Consider the following 23686-nt stretch of genomic DNA (forward strand, 5'->3'; position numbering starts at 1 on the left):
CTCTTCCCTCCTGTCCCACCCCCCTCTGTCTCTTTCTCTCTCTCACACACACACAGTGATGACTGATGAGATGCATGTAATTTCGAGCTAGAATCTGCTGCATATCCCATCAGTCCCTTTGCTCTGGATAACCTCTTACCTTCGTTACTTTTGGTTTGTTTTTCCAAAAACACCCGTTTACATTTACCTTGTAAGCAACGCAGTATTTATGTTGTGACATTTATAAAATGGCGTTTCTTGGGATTTTTCATAGCTATTCCACAGACTTAGCTTTTTTGTCTTGTTGCCAGGTGCCTCAGTCATTACATTATTTATGTTTGTTCGTAATCTATGCATGTGTGGGTGATTCCAGTATTAATCCTTACAAAGCTCCTACACTGTTGGTGTGTCTGAAGAAATGGGCGAATAACAGCAGCTTTAGAAACCAACCTTTGGAGGGGAAAACACAGGAACCGAATGCTGTAACTATCATGTTTCAGGTAAGACCCACATGCAGACTGTGTAGAAGTAACAATGTTTATTACAGCAACAGGGGCAGGCAAATGACAGGTCAAGGCAGGCAGGGGTCGATAATCCAGAGTAGTGGGGCAAAGGTACAGGACGGCAGGCAGGCTCAGGGTGGGCAGAAAAGGTCAAAACAGGAACAATCAATCGACAGGAACAGAGGGAAAAACAATGGTAGGCTTGACGAAACGAACTGGCAACAGACAATCAGAGAACACAGGTATTAAGTACCCAGGGGATAATGGGGAAAATGGGTGACACCTGGAGGGGGGTGGAGACAATCACAAGGACAAGTGAACCAGATCAGGGTGTGACTACCCCCTTCCCTCTAGGGATGCCACCTGGTGTCCTACCTGGGCGCATACCTGGTTGAGCGCGGTGCCAGCGCTGGAACTCAGAGATGAGGCCTGGGTCCAGGATGTCCCTAGCGGAGACCCAACACCTCTCCTCCGGGCCATAACCTTCCCAGTCAACCAGGTACTGGAATCCCCTGCCCCGAGGTTGAACCTTCAAGAGACGTCTTACCATGTACACTGGTCAGCCGTCGATGAGACGGGGGAGAGGGGTGGGCCTGGAAACAGGAGACAAGGGGCAGTAAGACATGGTTTTAACTCTAGACACAAAAGGTAGGAAACATACAGAGGGTACGGGGCAACAGAGGACGAACAGCATCAGGGCTAATGATCTTGGAGCGGGGGGAAAGGTCTCCGCTTCCAGGGGTGTAGCCGCGGCACTATAGCRGCGTGCCAGTGMCTCAGGCTTCACCTTCTTGGATACCGGTCGGTGCTGAGGAAGCGAAGTGGCCCWGGCCTTACTGAACCCCTTCCAGAGGTCCYGGTACTCTGCKGGGCTGGCGGAGAGGTCCGGGGCAATTTCCAAGCCCCCAGGAAGACGTCCCGGGGCAGGCAGAGCTGACTTCAGACAATGAGTGTGGCAGGATGGGCTCAAATCCTCRATGGYACCAGTAGCCCAGTCAATAGAGGGATTGTGTCGCTGGAGCCAAGAGAATCCCAATACCACTGGAACCTGCAGAGACTCAACTAGAAGGAATTGGATCATCTTGCTGTGGTTCCCTGACACTCGTATGTTGATGAGGTGGTATGGTGGGTGACCCGGCCTAGAAWGCRCCTGTCCAGCGCTCTAACATCCATAGGAATGGAGAGGGGTTGAGTGGGGATGCCCAGCTCTGAGGTAGGTAACATCCATAAGACACATCGGCACCCGATTCGATGAGTACCTGGAGAGACTTGGACTGGTCACCCCACAGCAGGGTGGCATGGAGAGTTGGGCGAGTAAGGGGAGAAGAACAATTATCTTTAAGACCCACCAGTGTATACACTCCAATGAATGAGATAGGTCTCTTGAAGGGACAGGTAGATACAAAATGACCGGCAGTACCGCAATACAGACAACTCTGGGTGTCAAGTCTGCGTACGCGTTCGGCAGGAGACAGCCTAGTCCTGCATCGGCTCGGGAAAACGTGAATTGGCAGTCTGAGGATCTTGGAGGAACTCGGTGTATGCTCGGATCTTCTCGGGGACGTAGACGCCAGGAACTTCCGGAGTTCCTCAGATGCAAGGTGGGATCCTTGAGTGAGCGATTGGGACCACAATCAGACCTCTTCTCCCTCCTACGTTCCCGTAGCCGACCATTGATCCGGGTGGTTAAAGCGATGAGTGAGTCGAGATCCGGTGGTAGCTCATCCTTTACTTCCGCCGATAATACATGCAGGAACGTGTCAAACAGCGCTTCCAGGCACCCTCCGCTGCTAGCATGCGGAAATCCACCGCATAGTCTGCTACACTGAGGGAGTCCTGCCAAAGCTGGAGTAACTTCCGGGCAGCCTCTCTCCTGGACACCGGAGCCTCAAACTTGTTTCACCTCCGCCACAAATTCCTCCAGACTGAAGTAAACAGCTGACTGTTGTTCCCAAACGGCCGTAACCCAAGCGAGGGCCCTCCCGGACATCAGCGAGTTTCGCTATCTTAGAGTGGTCCGAGGGGAAGGAGGAAGGCTGTAGCTCCATGACGAGGAAACACTGAGCGAGAAACGCCCGACAGGTGCCCGATTCTCCATCAAAGCACTCCGGGGGAGGTAAGCGGGGTTCCCGGGATGACGGCGCCGCTACCAACCAGGTTACTGAGGGGCTGAGAGGTTACCGTTGTGTAGGCTGCCTAGTAGGCAACCCACGGACTTGCTCCCGCAAAATGTCCAATGCTCGGCTGTGACCTGGAATCCCTCCATCAGACCACAAAGCAACTCCTCATACTTACCAGTGGTGGCTCCTTGGGAGGAGATGGCATAGCAGARCTGGTCCAAGTCTGCTGGGTCAGTCATGGCCAGTTCGTACTATCAGGTTTCAGGTAAGACCCAAATGCAGACTGTGTAGAAGTAACAATGTTTATTACAGCAACAGGGGCAGGCAAACGACAGGTCAAGGTAGGCAGGGGTCGATAATCCAGAGTAGTGGGGCAAAGGTACAGGACGACAGGCAGGCTTAGGGTCAGGGCAGGCWGAAAAGGTCAAAACCAGGAACAATCAAACGACAGGAACAGAGGGAAAACCGCTGGTAGGCTTAACGAAACAAAATGAGTTGGCAACAGACAAACAGAGAATACGGGTATAAGTACCCAGGGGATAATGGGGGAAATGGGCGACACCTGGAGGGGGGTGGACACAAGCACAAGGACAGGTGRAACAGATCAGGGCGTGACAGTAGCCTGCTGCCTGGGTGAGAGGAATTACTCAGTATTTATGCTCCATAGCTGTTGTGCTGCTGCATATTGGGCAGAAAAGCAAATAAATCCCCTTGTCTTCACTGATTTTGGCTCGCGCAGCAAGGAAACACATTGGACTTGTTTCATCTGTAATTTGCTGTTGTTGGCGAGTCCATGTTTACYTCCACTGTCTCCAAGTGCTAAAATATTCATATTAGTTTTGTCTTCATTGCATCTAAAACATGAGTTGCTCAGAGCTGACAGTAAAGATTATGTTTGTCATCAATCTCAGCAGGACTTAGTACTACAGTATTCACAAGCAAGGTGACTACAAAGGTTAAATCCCACTGGGGTAGTTTACTATACCTGTAACCTTTTGAAGAGCTTTGGCATTTACCATGGCTTGGGACATAAACATGACTTATACAGTACAATATGGAAGGCCCAAAGCTTCCATTACTAACAACCTATAGTTTCATACTGTATACAGTGCATTTGGAAAGTATTCAGACCCCTTGACTTTTTCAAGATTTTGTTACGTTACAGCCTTATTCTAAAATGGATCAAATACAAAATTGTCCTCATCAATCTACCCACAATACCCCATAATTAAAAACAGAAATACATTATTTACATAAGTATTCAGACACTTTGAGACACTTTGCTATGAGACTCGAAATTGAGTTCAGGTGCATCCTGTTTCCATTGATCATCCTTGAGATGTTTCTACAACTTGATTGGAGTCCACCTGTGTGTAAATTCAATTGATTGGACATGATTTGGAAAGGCACACACCTATCTATTTACAGTTGACAATCCTTGTCAGAGCAAAAACCAAGCCATGAGGTTGAAGGAATTTTCGATAGAGCTCCAACACAAGATTGTGTCGAGGCACAGATCTGGGGAAGGGTACCAAAAYATTTCTGCAGCATTGAAGGTCCCCAAGAAAAATGGTTAAATGGAAGAAAAGTTAAGTGGAAGAAGTTTGGAACCACCAAAAGACTCTTCCTAGAGCTGGCCGCCCRGCCAAACTGACCAATCGGGGGAGAAGGACCTTGGTCAGGGAGGTGACCAAGAATCCGATGGTCACTGGCAGAGCTCCAGATTTCCTCTGTGGGGATGGGAGAACCTTCYAGAAGAACAACCTTCTCTGCAGAACTCCACCAATCAGGCCTTTATGGTAGAGTGGCCAGACGGAAGCCACTCCTCATTAAAAGGCACATGACAGCCCGATTTGGCTTTGCCAAAAGGCACCTAAAGGACTCAGACCATGAGAAACAAGATTCTTTGGTCTGATGAAACCAAGATTGAACAATTTGGCCTGAATGCCAAGCGTCACGTCTGGAGGAAACCCTGCACCATCCCTACGGTGAAGCATGGTGGTGGCAGCATCAAGGTGTGGGGATGTTTTTCAGCAGCAGGGACTGGGAGACTAGTCAGGATCGAGGGAAAAATGAACGGAGCAATGCACAGAGAGATCCTTGATGAAAACCTGCTCCAGAGCACTCAAGACCTCCGACTGGGCCATGGTTCACCTTCCATCAGGACAACAACCCTAATCACACAGCTAAGACAACGCAGGAGTGGCTCCGAATGTCCTTGAGTGGCCCAGTCAGAGCCCAATCGAACATCTCTTGAGAGACCTGGAAATAGCTGTGCGACAACAAAGTACTGAGTAAAGGGTCTGAATACTTTATATAAATGTGATATTTCAGTGTTTTATTTTTTATAAATTAGCAAACATTTCAAAAACACMATTTTTGCTTTGTCATTATGGGGTATTGTGTGTAGATTGATCAGAATCATTTTTAAAAATCAATTTTAGAATAAGGCTGTACCGTAACAAAATGTGGAAAAAGTCAAGGGGTCTGAATACTTTCGGAATATACTGCATATCAACTCAAAGCATTTTGTTCTTCATGGCAGCACACACCCTTATTTTTCTTTTAAGCTGTTTACAGTCTTTTCAACATCTCTCTGTCGTTACGGCCATTGAGCAAAACTGTCTGTCTGTCTGTCTGTCTGTGTGTCTGTGTGACAAAAACTGGTCATCAGGCAATCCATTTAGATCCAGGTTCCTTTAGCACACCTGCCAGTGAATGATGTGTTTATTAGACGGTGCGTTCTGCTTTCCAGGCCTGGAGACGCATATTGATCTGAGGTGTTACTGCATCACCAATCTTTTCTTCTTCCTCTCTTTTCTGCAGGGTTTTGGGCCGTAGTTTGAGATGGCTGCCACTCTCCGAAAACTTATTCGTGCAGTATTCGTGTCAGGCATGTGGATCTGCCTCCTGCTCCTCAACCCCTTTCCACAAACCGGGTAAGATGACTCATAGTTCTCTCCCTTCTCCCCCCTAGCTCTCTCCCAATTCCAGACACTCGCTCCTCTCCACCTCCTCCTTCCYCTCGTCCTCTTCTGTCCCCCATTTTGAAGCTCTGGGGATGTGTTGCAGCTAATACATTCATTAATAAGGCTTTAGTACTGTAGCCAGGCTTTATGAGCCGCAGAATGCCATTTTGGAGACCCAGTGTAAATCGCTATTGGATTTCTAGTGGCAAAGCGATGCTCAATCAACCTGGAGGAAGGGAAGGCTGGCCTGCCGACAGAGCTTTGGGGAGACCTGAGGGACGGTGAGACAGGGCTTAGCCCAGATTGTTTTGCCATGGTGCCAGTCAGCTCTCACTGCCTATTAGCAGCACACAGAACTGGTGAATTTCACATTTGTAAAAAGATGGACAGCCAGGAGGTTCTTGCCATGACATGGCCATAGACAAGGCCTAAGATCACTATGGTATTCCTACTGAGTCCACTTCCCCAGTGCAGTGTGCTGCATGCTCTAGCCTTGTRTATCCATTTCAAACCATGGGCAAGGCTCCCTAGCCTACCACAAGCTTTTTGAACTAGTGACTGAACTACTACTCACCACTGTTACTTACCCTTACTTACTCACACAGCAACTAGCATCTACCCATCTCAACTCATTTGTTAGCCATCCCCCATTATCAAAGCATTCCCTTGGTTAGCTACAGAGATGTCGTGACTTTACTTCCATTCATCTGATGACTGGTATATTTATCTAATCAACTAACTATGTTTAATTGTAACCCGATTTAAATTAATTATGTAACAATTAACTAATTAGGATTTGGGGCACCACGAGAGCGGTTGTTTAAAGAGTCTTCCGAATTAAACTCTAAAGTCTTTACCTATCACATCCATAAAACAGTCAACGTATTAATCACAACCACGTATCATATCATCATTCTGAACAGTCGTAACCTCCTGCATCTGCAAAAACCCAAGCCTTACTTATGATTCAGTACTACACCAATCGGTTTAATTATTTATTTACTAGCTMACTAAATGATAACACAGGATAAACACACATACATTAGAAACAGGTCCCTAGTGGACTGACACAATATGGCGGATTTTACAAGAGACGTGGAGAGGGTCGAGAGAGAGAGGGACAGAGACATAATACTTTGGTACATTTAGAAACTACTCTCACAGTAATCATATACTTTGCACACGAACCGCCACCCGTTTGGAGAAAGAAATCATGAATTTATTTACGTGTAAATGCATTGGTTACCGTTTATCGCTGTCGGAACCAGGCCTTCTTAGGAAGGGCGTTGGGCCTTTCCACGGCAGGCTTGTAAGGCTCTGATTGTCCAAAAGGGGTCCCCCCTGTCTCTTCTACTGTTGCTCTCCTCTGCCATCGCCCGGCATCCGGTGACCCGCCGTGTAGTCCTGAACAGAACTACAGAGCTCACAGAGCTTCYACTCGCTATGGAAGATGATTCTTTGAAGATAGGCTAGCCAGCCGTATCAATGGTTCTCAGTGGGGTGATGAGAGTAGTAGACTACRATGGTTTGAAGAGTAGTAGAATGGCCCGACTTAAATGAGCTTTTCTAGATACTTTACTTAGGACAGATAATCAGCCGTAACCAGTGATGKTCCGGGAGGTGACTTTATCGTCTCTACCTCGTGTTGAGATTTCAAACCACTTTGGACGGGAGCTGCAGCTACACGCCTCTCTGGTCTGAATGKTAATTTCTTTACCAATCCTTTTATACACTCTGGTCGAAAGGGACGGTTCCATCAGGCTGGCAYGCTCTCTGACCTCATTCGGGGTGTGGTTACTTACTGTGCAAAGTTTATAGAACACAAATTATCTCTGATGGCTCCTAAATTCACATCCATATCTTAACAAAAATACGTTCATCATGTTTTCCTATTTCATGCACAACGTAGAGAATGGCGATTTCATACATGTAGTGTATATACCTTAAGTTACAGTATTTCAATTATAATTTTTTTAATGACATCACAAAATAACAACCCATATGACATTATTATTCTTTAGATCGCCTTTGACCATCCCCCCACGTTCTATGTTAGAAATATTGTTCCAGTATTCGCTTTAGAACGTATTAGAGTTTCGACGGGGAAACGTCTGTGAACAATGGCACATTCCTGTGTGAATTTGGAGAGGGAGATAGCTGAAAGTTCTTACCCCTGATTTACAACACGTTGTGAACTGTCAACCCCCCCACCAGCTCCCYTCCCCCCTCTGCGGAGTAGAGGGGATCTGGCCGAAGTCATCCACTGAAAAGCTGATCCGACCTATCTGGATCCTCACAGGACAGTCATGACAGAGAGATTTCTCTCCATCCATCAAAGAGAGTCATACAAAGCAATCAACAGGTTTACAGCTATCAAGATTTGGAATTAAAACTTTTCTTAATAAACACGTTGTGTTGCTGATTGAATAACTTCAATCAAAGTTTATTTGGGAATTTCCACGTAATTCAGAAAATTACAAATTGATTTGCTCTATCAGATCAATTGTGGAAAATTGTCCCCTCCTTTCCATAAATACAGTATATATCTTGCATGATAGTGTGCATGGTTTGTTATGCACATCATGTACAACATACTATATGAAAGCACGGCTGTACAATAAGCAGTAATGCAGACAATGTGTTTGATGGTATATTATAGTTGTGTGTGTGTGGTCACAGGCACACACGCATAACGACTGCCTTCATGCTAACACTAAGTCCTACAGTCAGGTATTGATTGAAATGTCCCTATTCAACCCTGTACTGAAGGGACTGGGAATTAGATTGGGGAGTGGAGGAGGAGGAAGAGGGAGTTGGGTGGAACTAGGTTGCAATCCAATTCGGCACCATACATGCACACACACAAACACACACACACAGATACACACACAGACATACACACACACACACACACACACACACACACACACACACACACACACACACACACACAGACACACACACAGACATACACACACACAATATTCAAGAGGAGTAATTTAAAAACCCTTGCTTTTGGTGGAGCAGTGATTCATTTTACACTGTGTCAGCAAATAGTGAAAAAGAAAGATGGACTGGATCTTATTTAATGTGAAAAAACAGATGCTGTTTACGACTATGTACGTCTTCTCATTCATATACACCCTTCAAGAAAATTCCATTGTTTCCGCCTCCATTATTTGGTTGATTTGCTCTTTTTGGAAAATGTAGGATGCATTCTTATTTTTCAGACATGCTGACAGACCAGTCCTGCTTGCAAATGCAGATTTTAGCATTTTTTTTTGCAAAGAAAAACAACTAATATCATGTTGATGACAAAAGCTATTACATTTACATGATGATGAGGATGAGGAAGATAATAAAGTTGATAATGGTTGATTGCAGTTCTAAACACCAGTAGCACCGTTATTACCTCTGCATAACAAGTAGTGGCTCTCCCTGTTACTTATGTAAATAATTCAGATGATTAAAAAACAAACAAGCCCAAAGAGAATAAACAAGGCATTTAAAGAGACAAATTGAGGCCTCGGAGTGGCTTGTTTCATGGCTCTGCTCACTTTGTTTTCCTAAATACATTTCTGGTGACTTAAGTGAGGAACCTAAATAGTCCTTATTATTCCGATGACCCATTTCTCTCCCTCAGTATCAGAACTGAATGTGAAATACTCTGGCCTCTGATAAGCCTCCCTCTCTGATCCCCCACTCCTTTGTTGCATCGTCTTTCTCCAACCAAGTTGAATTTTGACTTCCCCTGGGACGTACCAATAAACCCGGGTATTTATTATTACTTCCTAATGCGGTTATGTGGAAATGGATCCTGAAAATAAAAGGGAAAGGAGTGAAGGCACTATGAGGCATGCAGAGCTTCAGAGCTGGCATTAAGGTTAGTCCTGCTTTGTTAAAAAGAAAAACATGTTCAAGCATGTCTTAGCTGAGATTAGATGTGCTTAACGTTATTTAGGTGGCATTGCCTTCATTCTCAAATTGAATCATATGTTTCCATATTTTAATAAGCATGAATCGAGAGTGCGCTGCATGCTGTGTACTCATTCTGACTCCCCTCTTCTTTTCTGACATCTCAAGAGGCACAGAAATATAATTCATAACATCATACTGTACATTGCTTCTCACACTTCATCTCCAATCCCTCTCTCTCTCTCTCTCTCTCTCTTCTCTCTCTCTCTCTCTCTCTCTCTCTCTCTCTCTCTCTCTCTCTCTCTCTTCTCTCTCTCACTCTCACTCTCACTCTCACTCTCACTCTCACTCTCACTCTCACTCTCTCACTTCTCCTATCTACTGTAGTAGCCTAGTGGTTTAAAATCATTGGGCCCATTAACCCAAGCTGACATAGGTAAACAAAACAAATCTTGAGCAAGTCACTTAACCCTAATTGCTCCTGTAAGTTSCTCTGGATAAGAGTGTCTGCTAAATGACGTACATGTATCTCTTGCTAATGGGCTATGTCTTTGTAATTTAAAATATTAAATCTGTTCTGTTCACTGTTGTAGCAGTCCGTGGGAGCCTCAAATGTGTCTTAAAATGTGTCTAAATAACTGCACACACTTCCAACCTGACTCCGGAGGCATAGAAATGAATATTTTCCTGCTTTTTCTCAACCAATAACAAACATATAATGAATCTCTTTTTTTGTATGATTTATTTTTCTCAAACAATAACAACCATATATCAGTGACATCACACCTGCTCAGACCCACATGTTCCCACCACAACCATACACATCACGTATGTCCAGTGGCGATTTTAGCATGTAAATCTTGGTGGGGCCAAAAAKAAAAATAAGTGTTAATGCATTCCAGCAAAGTCACAACACAACACTAAACAATACATTAATTGCACTATAACGGTGACAAATGGTGCCCACAAACTGTTAGGGCCTACATAAAGCTGTCCCAACAGCAGTCCCAACATCTTACCACTGCTACAGCTGGCTATCAAGTGGAGCCTTGTCTGGCAGCGAAACAGTTCATTCAGCCTCATTTACTGCCTTTAAAAAAAAACATAGCTGATGGCTGACTTGCTTAAACTAATGTGGTTTCTAATGACAATTGAGATGTACAAACTATGACATAAGGGGACGACAAGCGGATAAGAGGCAATCCGTAATTTTGATTTAAGACAAAGAGCGAGCTAGGACGGACGTAACGTTAGTCAATATAAYTATTTGTTGAGCATTTTTTAAATGTACAGCGACAGAATTCAGAACATGRGCCGTTATTACAGTGCTCTCCCTGTAYACCAAGTTAGAACTGTAGTGGCAGTCCTCTGAGTTAGCACTTGACTCACTGAAGTCAAGTTAACAGTTGTTTTGACCGCGGCACAAAWCATGCTTCATTGACAGCATGGCCAATGTTGAATGTTTATCATTTTAAACTTGGAAAGGAGCCCCTTAATCCCAGATTTGGGACCACACAGCCACTGTAACTGATTCCTTCCAAACCACTTGTTGAATTTGCAATTTCTAACTTGTTGTGTAATGTTTATGTTCAATGGCTGATGAGCACCGATACATTTTACCTATAATTTCTCTTCATAATTTTTCTTCATATGGCAAGAATGAAAAAAGATTTGACAGTAGATTGTCGACTTGATTCATGATGATGAGTGCTAGCTAAGATTGTGAAAGTATGATGTTGACATGATCAGTCCAATCCAACGGGATTTGTCGTAATTTTTTTGTGGCCAATTACCTTGAGCCTTCTTGGATGGGCACTTCTATGGCAGCAGCCACAGRGCTAGAATTTTCAATGTCTCCTCTTACACTTGGCAGTGACGTAAAGTCCCCATGAGTGACAGAACACTGAGCCAATCACGGCGCAGCGCTCTGTATTTTCTGCTGGCTTGCCCCACCACCACAGAAAGCACTGAGCTAGACTGAAACACCTGCATTTTGGAGCTGTCTTACTCAGAAAACAAAAAAGAGACCATGTTTGCATGCGGCTTTATTAACTCAATGATATATATGATTTTTACATTGTTTGCAAACTGATGTGTGACACATATTAATGCCAAAATAACATGCAAAACAGTCAAGCCCCCCCCCCAAAAAAATGTTTTTGTAACGAACGTCATCGGGAGAAGGAGAAGAGGACCAAGGTGCAGCGTGGTAAGTATTCATAATACGTATCTTTAATAAATCTGAACACTCTAACAAAACACGACAAACGAACAGTTCTGAAAGGTGACGACAAACACTAAACAGAAAATAATCACCCACAACTCAAAGTGGGAAAACAGGCTACCTAAATATGGTTCTCAATCAGAGACAACGATAGACAGCTGCCTCTGATTGAGAACCACACACGGCCAAACACAAAGAAATAAACAACATAGAACACCAGACATAGAATGYCCACCCAAACTCACGCCCTGACCAACCAAAATAGAGACATAAAAAGGATCTCTACGGTCAGGGYGTGACAGTTTTATAAATAAATATGTATTTTATAATTTTTTTGCTAAAAATGTGGGGCTCRGCCCCACCTGCCTTGAATGACGGGTCGCCACTGCGTATGTCTCATAACCACACTCCCCCTCATCCTTCATCCCCTGGAATCTTCCAGTGTTCTATGCCATATGGCCTCAAATTGGACTGTTCTATTATTCTCTATAGCCCACACCTTTTCAATATTTAAATAATAATACTTTGATTCATCCACTGTCGTAGTGATAGAGGATCATTTGATTTCYAGTTTTTAAGTAGAAGTTTTTTAAAGTCATTGACTAGAAAAGTATGGTCGACCCTATTGGGTATCTTACCGCACCCTCATATGCCATGTCTTGACATATGCAGATAAACGTATAAATAGTMAATTTACATTGTAAAACTTCTGACAGCCAACTTCCTAACTCCGCCCATAACTTTTGGACTTCATAGCATTCCCAGAAGGCATGAATTATTGAGTCCTTGTTAGTTTTACACTTAAGACATGACTCTGCCGTTGTGCTTTAGAAGTTGTGAATTTTGTCTTTTTTATAATAATTCTATACATTAGTTTATACTGGATTAAACGTACATTTTCGTTAACTGTAATTTCGTTAGTTATGTTTGAAACACTCCTTGCCAATATCAGTTATTTTTAAGTCTTGATTCCAATAGTTTTTTCGAAGAGATTGTCAGTTGGATAGGCTCTCTGTAAGGTTTTGTATATGTTACCTATCATTTGAGTATCTTTTTCTGAGTCAAATTGTCACGTGTGCTCCCTCTCCGGCCTCTAGGTCACCAGTCTGCTCGTCATGGCGTACACCTGTCACCATCGTAACTCGTAATTACGCATTATGACACTCATTATGACACTCACCTGGACTCCATCACCTCCTTGATTACCTGTCTTTTATATGTCACTCCCTGTCTTTATATGTCACTTAACTATGAAGTTGTTGAAAACAAACACGTGAAAAGATTCTGGGTGTCACTTGTGCTCCCTCTCCAGCCTCTAGGTCACCAGGCTGCTCGTTATGGCGCACACCTGTCACCATCRTTACGCGCACCTGTCACGGTCGTCTTGAGGTGAATGAATGGACCAAGGCGCAGCGTGATATGAATACATCTTCTTTTATTTTACGACGAAGATGAACACGAAACGAAACACTTATACAAACTATACAAAACAACAAACAACCGTGAAGCTACAAACGAAAGTGCACACACAAGCTACTTACGTTCAACATAGACAATCTCCCACAATCACCTAAAGCCTATGGCTGCCTTAAATATGGCTCCCAATCAGAGACAATTAATGACATCTGTTTCTGATTGAGAACCAAACCAGGCAACCATAGACTTTCCTAGAACTCTCTCCTGAACACAACCCCATACACTATACAACACCCCCTAAACAATACACACACCCTAAACTAGACAAAACACACAMACTTCCCATGTCACACCCTGACCTAACTAAAATAATAAAGAAAACAAAGAATACTAAGGCCAGGGCGTGACAGCACCTGCGCATCTTCAGACTCACCTGGACTCACTCACCTCCCTGATTACCTTCCCTATATATGTCACTCCCTTTGGTTCCTTCCCCAGGCGTTATTGTTTCTGTTCCAGTGTCATGTCTTTGTGTTGTTCGTGGTTCTTGTTTTGTGTTAAGTTGTGTTTATTTATTAAAACACTCACTCCCTGCACTTGCTTCCCGACTCTCAGCGCACATCGTTACACTGGGGATGAGCATGCTTGTCTTCAGTAGGAATCCTTTCTGGGGGACGAGGTAGATTAAGTCAAACTATACTTTCGGTGCATAACAACGAGATGTGCGCAATCATTTGAAAGATGACAAAAGGCACATAAGCAGCGGCCTTGCACTGCAATCTTCACTCAGAAAACTGTTTTTATTGAAACTTGGGCTTTAGTTGAGGGTTTACCTGACTTCCCCCTTTTAGGTAGGAAGTGGAGGGGAGCAGGGCTGGGGGTTATTGTGGTGTGGTATCTGTCTGGAGAAATTTGGATCTGAACCGAAAATGTAAGTGTTCAGCCGTACCAGCCATGACCAAGTTTGTAAATAATCYTTTTAGACTTCAGAGCACCAGAGTGCTTATACCTCCAGAGTATCTCTCCACATCAGCAAATCTGTCTCTCCCCGAGTCCTGCCGCCTCCCTGATGCCCACTGATACCATCGCCGGGCTCCAAATCGGCTTTGCTACAGTACAGGCAGGAGACTTTGCTAATGGATAAAGTTGTCACAGACAAATCCCCTATATTAGGTTCTGTCACTCTGTGTATCGCCGCAATCCCTTACTGCACACACTCGGTGATAGGCAGGGCTTGATTAAACTATTATTTGCAACAATCCATATTTTACATATGAATGTGCAGCCTGTGTTAATTTCCATTGTACGGAGGTCTTATAACCTTGCCTCCAATCCACGCCCTCCGCAGCGCAATCACGGRCTAACGAGTGTGAACAGCCAGACCCGCTTCTGTTGTCTGTTTTGTTTGGAATAGGTTTCAACACCACCGGCCAAAGTGACACATAATCAATGGCTATGAGGGGGAGAGTGCCGTAAGTCCACTCCAGCTATTCCTGCGTATGGATCGCCTCTGAAGTTCCCCGGCTCCTCTCCCCTTCTCACCCCAACTCACATGCATTATTCACGGGACAGAAGGGAAGGGCGTCACTTTGAGATGTGACCTGGTGGACAGAGAACATTCTGTCAATGTTACGGTGGCATTGTCAAGGTTAATGTGTTACAGGGCTGGGCCAGGGTAATGTATTCACTTGCGGTGAGACTCTGTATGCGGTTGGATGACTTGGCTGCCTGTCGTAGATTTTCTTTTTCAGCATTAAGATGGGAATGGAGCAAATAGGAAGTAAGGTAGGCTATACTGTATGTATAAATGTAAAACACAGCAGGTAGCATACTGTAGATATAGTACCTGTATGTGTCAATATCATGATATGCAACACCAATGATCCTGTTACATCATTCCATCGCAAATACTATGGTGACTAGAATTGCCCCATATTTTGTTGCAAGTCAAGAGTTGGGAGTAGAAGGCCAAGCACATCATGCAGAAGCATATCACTGTTAGGCACCATCCACACATTATCAACAGGGAATATTTAAAGGGATTCTCCAGTACTTTTTAGCCAGTAGTTCTGAAGGCAGTGCCCACGAGCCAAAAGTGGTCCCTGATATGTGCACCACGTCATTGCTTTCTCTCTCGCTCTGCTGTGTGTAATTCTTGCTAGCTGTCACTCAAATGGCGAAGGGCAGAATCTAATTGGCTGGATCTCGAATTGCTAGGGCGCTGGCCCACGTGGGGGGAAATGTAGGGAAAATGGTGCAGCACAGCTTCCAGACAGCAGTCGCTTTCAAACTAGGAATTTTGTGGCTAATTGAGGTAATACAGTAATTCTGCTCATAGAAGATGATATATGAACTACACATTGACACATCCAGCACAAGCTGGAGGTTTAAAAATACTTACTAGTCTCCTATGTACTGGAGCATGTCTTTAATTAAGGCCAATGCTGTGAATCTGTAGGTAACCACCCTGTCCCGCCCCCCTGGATCCCTTTTCCCCAGAGCTGAAGATCCGTATCGCATTCTGTAGGTGTGTTTCTTTACCTTCACCCTCCATTCACATTTCTCACTGCCAATCGTGAAAGATAACTCTTCAGGTTTTACCAGTGAAACGTCCATGCAGCATCTGCATACCAACCATTTGATCTCAGTTTCACGGGGAGATGCTTTAGAACTTCTTGAGTTAAACAGTATTGTTTTGAATGATGTACAGTCAGAGCAGATGCTTTTAACAAACTGTAGCTGTGTTTAGTTTCAATCAAAGCAGATATTTTGCCTACTTTTGGCCACAGTGCGAACGGTCCAATTTTTCTCTGTCATTCTAAAATCTCATAAGAAATGAGCTGGTGTTTTGTCTTACAGTAATGTTATACAGCAGGCTACAACATAGATTGGCTGTTTGCAATAGGWGAATGCAGCTGTACGAACAGCTGTCTTACCAATATAATACAAACTAAATGCTGAAAGTAATAACCTAGTTATTCAYGCATGCAAACAAAAATACTGAATAGCAGTTTGGCTTAGAATACTGACAACTGTGAACGAATGAATGTGAAAGAAGAAAACAGCGGTACCAAGCAGGCCTAGTAAAGAAAATATCAGATCAATAAGGGATGACACAATCTACATTTAGGCTAGTTACATTWACAGTAAATAAGCACAGTACGGAAAAGGCAAATGGAGATTCAAATAACCAAAACACAGCCTACAGCCTACTACAGTGAGATGCAGACATRCACAACTGTCTTGCCAAATAAACAGGCCCATACAGGCCAGCTTCAAACATAGAAATTCATACTGCTTGCTCATAAGTACAGAAACACGTTGTGATATGGCAAAATACASTTCTGTGAWTCAAATTCGACCCACATAATCAATTAAGCAATGACAGCCTRCCATAAACACGTTTCCAATAAGTACAGTTCCATTTACAACCACRAAAACCAATAGATTACCAAGAAAACCATAATAGAATGTAGCCTATCTATTTCTGTGATGAAACATACCCATATGTAGCTATACCAAGGGGTGTCATTTGGGTTTTGCATTGGAATTATATTGACTTCTGCTGATATCACACTATACCACAATAAACATAAAAGTTCAAATGCCGAGACCCTTGAGTGCTTTTGACCAAGAAGTGACAGGTTGGCCCGAAATCTTTGCAGTTCTCTATCAGCACCATGACAAACTAAAACAAGTAAAAAACCTACAAACATTACAGACACATTACACCTTGATGATGTTAAGAACAAAATCCCAAAACACAAACAAAACAGAAATATATAAGTCCTCTCAGATACTGTATGCTTGAACACAATAAAGCATGCCAGTTGAAAACGTAGGCTGGATAAGGAAGTCATTTTGCCATWCCATACCCTAGGTTTTTTGCTGAAATGACGCCACTGGCTATGACACTGGCTATACCACCAATATTTTGATAAAACCCTACCAGCTAGATTGTTTCTTACCTTTTCAGAAGAGTTTGTAGCCTCCTTGATTCTCTGTGGAACTTTCAGAGTAATCGATCATTCCATTCTCCCCGAAGTCATCTTGTAAGAMTCCTCCTCCAATGCCAGTTGGATTAGTTGAGCTTTCCTCGGGWGAAGCATACTTCTTCTGTGCTGACTGTACGCAGTTTGTCAAAGTGGAAAATTAGTTCTCCCATGTACAGTTGAAGTCGGAAGTTTACATACACCTTAGCCAAATACATTTAAATTCMGTTTTTCACAATTCCTGGCATTTAATCTGAGTAAATATTCCCTGTCTTAGGTCACCACTTTATTTTAAGAATATGAAATGTCAGAATAATAATAGAGAGAATGCTTTATTTCAGCTTTTATTTCTTTCATCACATTCCCAGTGGGTCAGAAGTTTACATACACTCAATTCCTGACAATTAATCCTAGTAAAAATTCCCTGTCTTAGGTCACCACTTTATTTTAAGAATATGAAATGTCAGAATAATAGTAGAGAGAATGATTTATTTCAGCTTTTATTTATTTTATTTCTCTCACATTCCTAGTTGGTCAGAAGTTTACATGCACTCAATTAGCATTTTGTAGCATTGCCTTTAAATTGTTTAACTTGGGTCAAACGACTTCTGCCGAAGTCGATGCCTCTCCTTGTTCGAGCGGTATTCGGCGGTCGACGTCGCCGGTCTTCTAGCCATCGCCAATCCATTTTTCATTTTCCATTTGTTTTGTCTCGTTTTTCCACACACCTTAACCCTCTGTTTCCCCCATGTCTTTGTGTGGTATTGTTTATCTGTTTCATGTATGCGYACGTAGGTCTGATTGCGCTGGGTTATGTCAACCTGTATTGTATTTCGTGTTCGTTGTGCYGTGTGCTTTTGGTTCGCCTAAATAAAAAGCTCTGTTTGCTACCCACTATCTGCTCTCCTGCGCCTGACTCCCTTGCAGCCATTTACGCATACCTGACACCCAGAGAATCGWTTCAAGGTATCAAGTGGGGTCCATTTGTCCTCATCGGAGCCAGAGCCGGAGCCGATTTCAGTCGGCAAAAACTGGTCAGCTTCCACCAAATCTGATCCAGCAGTGGTTTGACATTTTTCACATCTAGAAAGTCATGGCTCTCTGGGTCAAGGGCACACAGGGTCTCCACCATTTGGCTGTTGCGTTCGCTAAATCGTTCTGACATTTCACCGATGACAGCATCCAACGTGCTGAAAAAAAGTATTTTACATTGAGTGTCTTCTCTGTCATGCTGGCCTACTGTACTGTCTGTCCACAGCGTATTGCTGGAGATTTGTACATACATAACGTTGTCGTTTGCTTGGAGCTGGTGGTGTGTCATTTGTTTGGAGGATAGAGAAGCCTGAGGATTCTGTGCACCATGTTGGCTGTAAACTTAAAGCCGGGGTCTATCAACGCCTTCAGCAGCCCTGTAGCCTCCAGTCTTACTTCTGCGATGTACGAACACGTGCATTCATTGTCAGAGAGGAACTTCACAATGCTGTCACAACTAACAATTTTTACAGCTAGCTAACTGAACTTTGTAGTGGTGGGGCGTGAGGCAGACTCGAGTGAAGCAGCTTCAACGGTAAACCCYGCCCTTTAAAAATGAAAAATTACAGGCGGAGGCGTATCACGTTATTCACTTAGCCTTGCACAGATAAGAAACGTTTTTCCCGCTTTTCATGGAAACCCAAAGGAGTCATACCTAACCGCCCCAGTGGCTTTCCATAGCCCCCCTACACACCACAGTGCACCCAGTCCATTATGCTGACACAGATTGTTTTTGCGCCAACCTGTCTCTCAATCATTGTAACTTTTTTGCTATTTTATATAGGGACGTAAAAAACTAAAACTGATGGGGCAGAGGTTTCAACTGAGGGGGTTAATCCCCCTTTTACCCCCTCGTRGAAGCGGGCCCGGCTACAATACTATAATATGTGATCTTGCAGACATTGATTCAGCTTTGATCTAACTTTATTAAACAAGCACCATTCGCCAGAGTAGCCTTTTCTCTGGACAGCCGAGTAGAGTACAAACTGTGTAAAGTAGAGAATCCAGCACAYGCACAGAAGCGTCGGACCTTTAGTGGTCGCAAAGAGGCGTCCAGAAGAGTCGGATCCACAGCCATGCCGTTTAATTAATGAGTTTATCAATCTCAAATTCTCTCATATCTCCCCAAGTTCTTCGTCCTGCTCACAGTTTATTGATCTCTTGGCTAATTACCTGAATTTCAGATAGGATAACTAACAGCGGCATTGTGTTGATATATATTGAGTAATTGATCTGTCAGCTTCAAAGTTCCTAATTGGTGAACAATCAGATTAGAGCCGGAGTGGATCCTCCAGAGGGTGTGTCTGCACAGCTGCACTGTGGAACACAGAGAACTCAATCATGCTCCARAGCAACTGGGGATGGATGTTGGTCTCCTTACTGACCAGAGACGCGAGTTGACTCAATGGATGATTCAACACCTTGCGCRCTGCAGAGAATGGCTGTGCCAGAGTTTATCTATGCCATGTTAAACTGCCATGAAGTTGAGCTTCATTAGTCAATGATCCCAGCTTAATCCGACAACAAATATTTTCTCCTATAGAGAAATTGTTTCGTTACATTATGTTTTCAGTCGCAACTGGCGAATATTCTCCAATTTCACAGTGGTTTAATACAAGCCACTCTGCTTTCTTGATGCACTGTGAACTCTTATGTTGGAATTCACAGCTATTGGTATGATCCAGCATACCTCCAGATCCACACTGGCTTGCTGAAATCCTTCCATCTGAAAGCCAGTCAATGAGCCAGTCTGTTGGAGCATGCTCTGCTTGAGAATTATCCTACAGCACCCTGTCTGTTGGTATGCCAACATGCCTCATTGGCTTGAACACAAGGGAATAGCTGAAAATAAGTGAAGCATCAAGATTGAGTGTCTGTAAAGCAGGGAGCTTTAGTAAAGCATGATAAAAGTTCTCTGGGACGCGAGTCAGTTAGACATTGTTCATTTAACAACAGGGGCTGCTCCATAAAAGCTGAAAAGTTTTACTGAAATAATAATGAAGTTGAAAGAGGAGAAACTAATATGAAGAAAGCCCCTAGGAGTTGCATTCTGCCTTAGTAAAACGTTAGTAATAATTATCCCAACAGAAGAAAAAAACATGTTTTATGCATGCTTCTGTATATTTCATTAATTAATACTCTTCTCACTAGATGTTAATTTAGCCAAAGGCGCTAAACCAAGGACACATTGCACTTTAATGTTTGAGGGACAAAAATAAACAGATCAGAGTATTTTGTGAGCAAACATTTTTTTATTTTCCAACCTCCTCGGGATGTTATTTCACCATGCTTGTCAGACTACAGTATGGTTGTAACATCTGTATGTTGTCTGGTTTGACAGGAGCTGGTCCTCTCTTCTTGTTTAGTCGCCTCGCAGAGCCTGACTAGGTTTGTCAGTTGAAGGCTTATCCAAGCTCTTGGACCCAAACTAGGACTGTGGCGGTCACAAAATKTTGTCAGCCGGTGATTGTCAAGCAGATAACTGTCGGTCTCACGGTAATTGACCGTTAATTGACATAAACACATTTAGCGTCTCCTGGCTTCCACGCAGSCTACAAGCCACTGATGCTGACTTTTGGAACATCTCCATGTTAAAAAGTCTAATAAATCCATGTAGTAAAGCCTACACCTTCACAATGAATCCATTATTTATTTTACACAGGTCTAAAGAAGCATTATATGAAGAAAATGTAGTTTGTTTCAGAAGAACACAATAGCATACTCTGAGTTGTCCTTATGTTAGGCCCTGATCTGGCTATGCCTTATGGCTGTGGGCTACACTAGTTCATTTAGCAGACAAGATTTGCTTAGAATTCCGTGGCATTATTTTATAGTATGAAGAATACAATTGAACAAAGCTGAATAAAATAGAAAGTATATTTTCTCCAAACGAGTTGAGGGAGTGCGCACATGTGGCTATTCTGTGTTGAGCGGTTAACAAAGAAATAGGTACTCCTATATGCTTAATTTAGAGTTATTGATGTAACTTTAGTTGTTCTACAAAYGTTTGGCCAAGGCTGCATGATGTGTAAGGCTGCATGATGTGGCTCTAATAATGATAACCCTATTTTACCCTGGCACTTCTGGGGAGTGGGGAGCTACTAGAATGGGGTTGTGCTCAGAGGATCTTGTCTGTAATCAAATGGGCGATGTAAATGAGCGAGGTTACATGTTCCTCAGAGGCCCCAGAGTCCAGATCCAGTGTGTTTGACTGCTTGCCAGACCGTGGAGGGCTGGAGGAGCAGCAGCAGCTGCCGAGCAGAGATGGCTCTGGTTTGGCTCAACACTTAGGCATATCCAACAGATAAACCAGGGATTACTATATTGGGTTTGTGCTGAAGGACTTCTGGATCAGTACACTGTTTCTGAGTTGTATATTGGCCAATGGTGTAGTTTAGGGTGCAACTTGCCAGGCACTAAACCACGTTTACTAGATCTGCTCAGTGTTGAGGCCAGAGAACACCACCATTGAACGTGTAGAAGAAGGTTGAAGAGCGTCTTCTAGGAAGTTACATTTACTTGCATTTGGCAGGCTGATCAGATTATATCTGATTCTGTTGTACACAACACTGGCCAAAGCACTCAAACTGAGGTTTATTCTAAAGCGTTATGGATTTTTCCCCCATGTCTATTTGGGATCAACCAATTTTAACATTCCCCAGCTCATTCACTTAAACATGCTGTACGAAGAGCTAGATATATTGCATTAAAAGTGCCTTCAACCCCCATAGTATGTACAGTTGAAGTCGGAAGTTTACATACACCTTAGCCAAATACATTTAAACTCGGTTTTTGACAATTCCTGACATTTAATCCAAGTTAAAATTCCCTGTTTTAGGTCAGTTAGGATCACCACTTTATTTTAAGAATGTGAAATGTCAGTAGAGAGAATTATTTATTTATTTCATCACATTCGCAGTGGGTCAGAAGTTTACATACACTCAATTMGTATTTGGTAGCATTGCCTTTAAATTGTTTAACTTGGGTCAAACGTTTCGGGTAGCCTTCCACAAGCTTCCCACAATAAGTTGGGTGAAATTTGGCACATTCCTCCTGACAGGGCTGGTGTAACTGAGTCAGGTGTGTAGGCCTCCTTGCTCACACACGCTTTTTCAGTTCTGCCCACAAATTTTCTATAGGATTGATTGCCACTCCAATACCTTGACGTTGTTGTCCTTAGGCCATTTTGCCACAACTTTGGAAGTATTCTTGGGGTCATTGTCTATTTGGAAGACCCATTTGCGACCAATCTTTAACTTCCTGACTGATGTCTTGAGATGTTGCTTCAATATATCCACATAATTTTCCTTCCTCATGAAGCCATCTATTTTGTGAAGTGCATCAGTCCCTCGTGCAGCAAAGCTGCCACCCCTGTGCTTCACGGATGATGTTATTCGGCTTGCAAGCCTCCCCCTTTTTCCTCCAAACATAACGATGGTCATTATGGCCAAACAGTTGTATTTTTGACCAGAGGACATTTCTCCAAAAAGTACAATCTTTCTCCCCATGTGCAGTTGCAAACTGTAGTCTGGCTTTTTTATGGCGGTTTTGGAGCAGTGGCTTCTTCCTTGCTGAGCGGCCTTTCAGGTCATGTCAATATAGGACTTGTTTTACTCTGTATACAGATACTTTTGTACCTGTTTCCTCCAGCATCTTCACAAGGTCCTTTGCTGTTGTTCTGGCGATGGTCACTCTGACAGAGCTCTCCAGAGTTCCTCTGTGGAGATGGGAGAAGAAGGACAACCTTCCAGAAGGACAACCGTCTCTGCAGCAACTCCACAAAATCAGGCCTTTATGGAAGAGTGGCCAGACGGAAGCCACTCCTCAGTAAGGCACATGACAGTCCGCTTGGAGTTTTCCAACATGCACCTAAAGGACTCTCAGACCATGAGAAACAAGCATTCTCTGATTTGATAAAACCAAGATTGGACTCTTTGGCCTGAATGCCAAGCATCACATCTGGAGGAAACCTGGCATCATGAAGCATGGTGGTGGCAGCATCATGCCTGTGGGGATGTTTTTCAGTGGCAGGGACTGGGAGACTAGTCAGGATCAAGGGAAAGATGAACAGAGAAAAGTACAGAGAGTCCTTGATGAAAAGGTCCTGCTCCAGAGCACTCAGGACCTCAGACTGGCCAAAGGTTCACCTTCCAACAGGACAACGGCCCTAAGCACACAGCCAAGACAATACAGGAGTGGCTTTGGGACAAGTCTCTGAAATTCCTTGAGTGGCCAGCCAGAGCGCAGTCTTTGAACCCAATCGAACATCTCTATAGAGACCTGAAAATAGCTGTGCAGTGACGCTACCCATCCAACCTGACAGAGCTTGAGAGGATCTGCAGAGAAGAATGGGCGAAACTCTCCAAATAAATGTGTGCCAAGCTTGTAGCGTCATACCCAAGACATGAGACTGTAATCACTGCCAAACGTGCTTCAACAAGTACTGAATACTTATGTAAATGTGATATTTAGGTTTTTGAATTTTGAAGTAAGGAGGTCTGAATACTTTTAAAACAACCCAACAAAAGAAAGAAAA

The 23686-nt window shown here is 43.6% G+C and overlaps 1 pseudogene; it reads left to right on the plus strand.

Moving 5' to 3' along the window:
- LOC111950949 (gamma-aminobutyric acid receptor subunit alpha-3-like) overlaps window positions 1-23686 on the plus strand; it is a 141704-nt pseudogene that overhangs the window by 35292 nt on the left and 82726 nt on the right.

This window comes from Salvelinus sp. IW2-2015, linkage group LG23, assembly GCF_002910315.2.
Source record: "Salvelinus sp. IW2-2015 linkage group LG23, ASM291031v2, whole genome shotgun sequence".
Lineage (NCBI taxonomy): Eukaryota > Metazoa > Chordata > Actinopteri > Salmoniformes > Salmonidae > Salvelinus > Salvelinus sp. IW2-2015.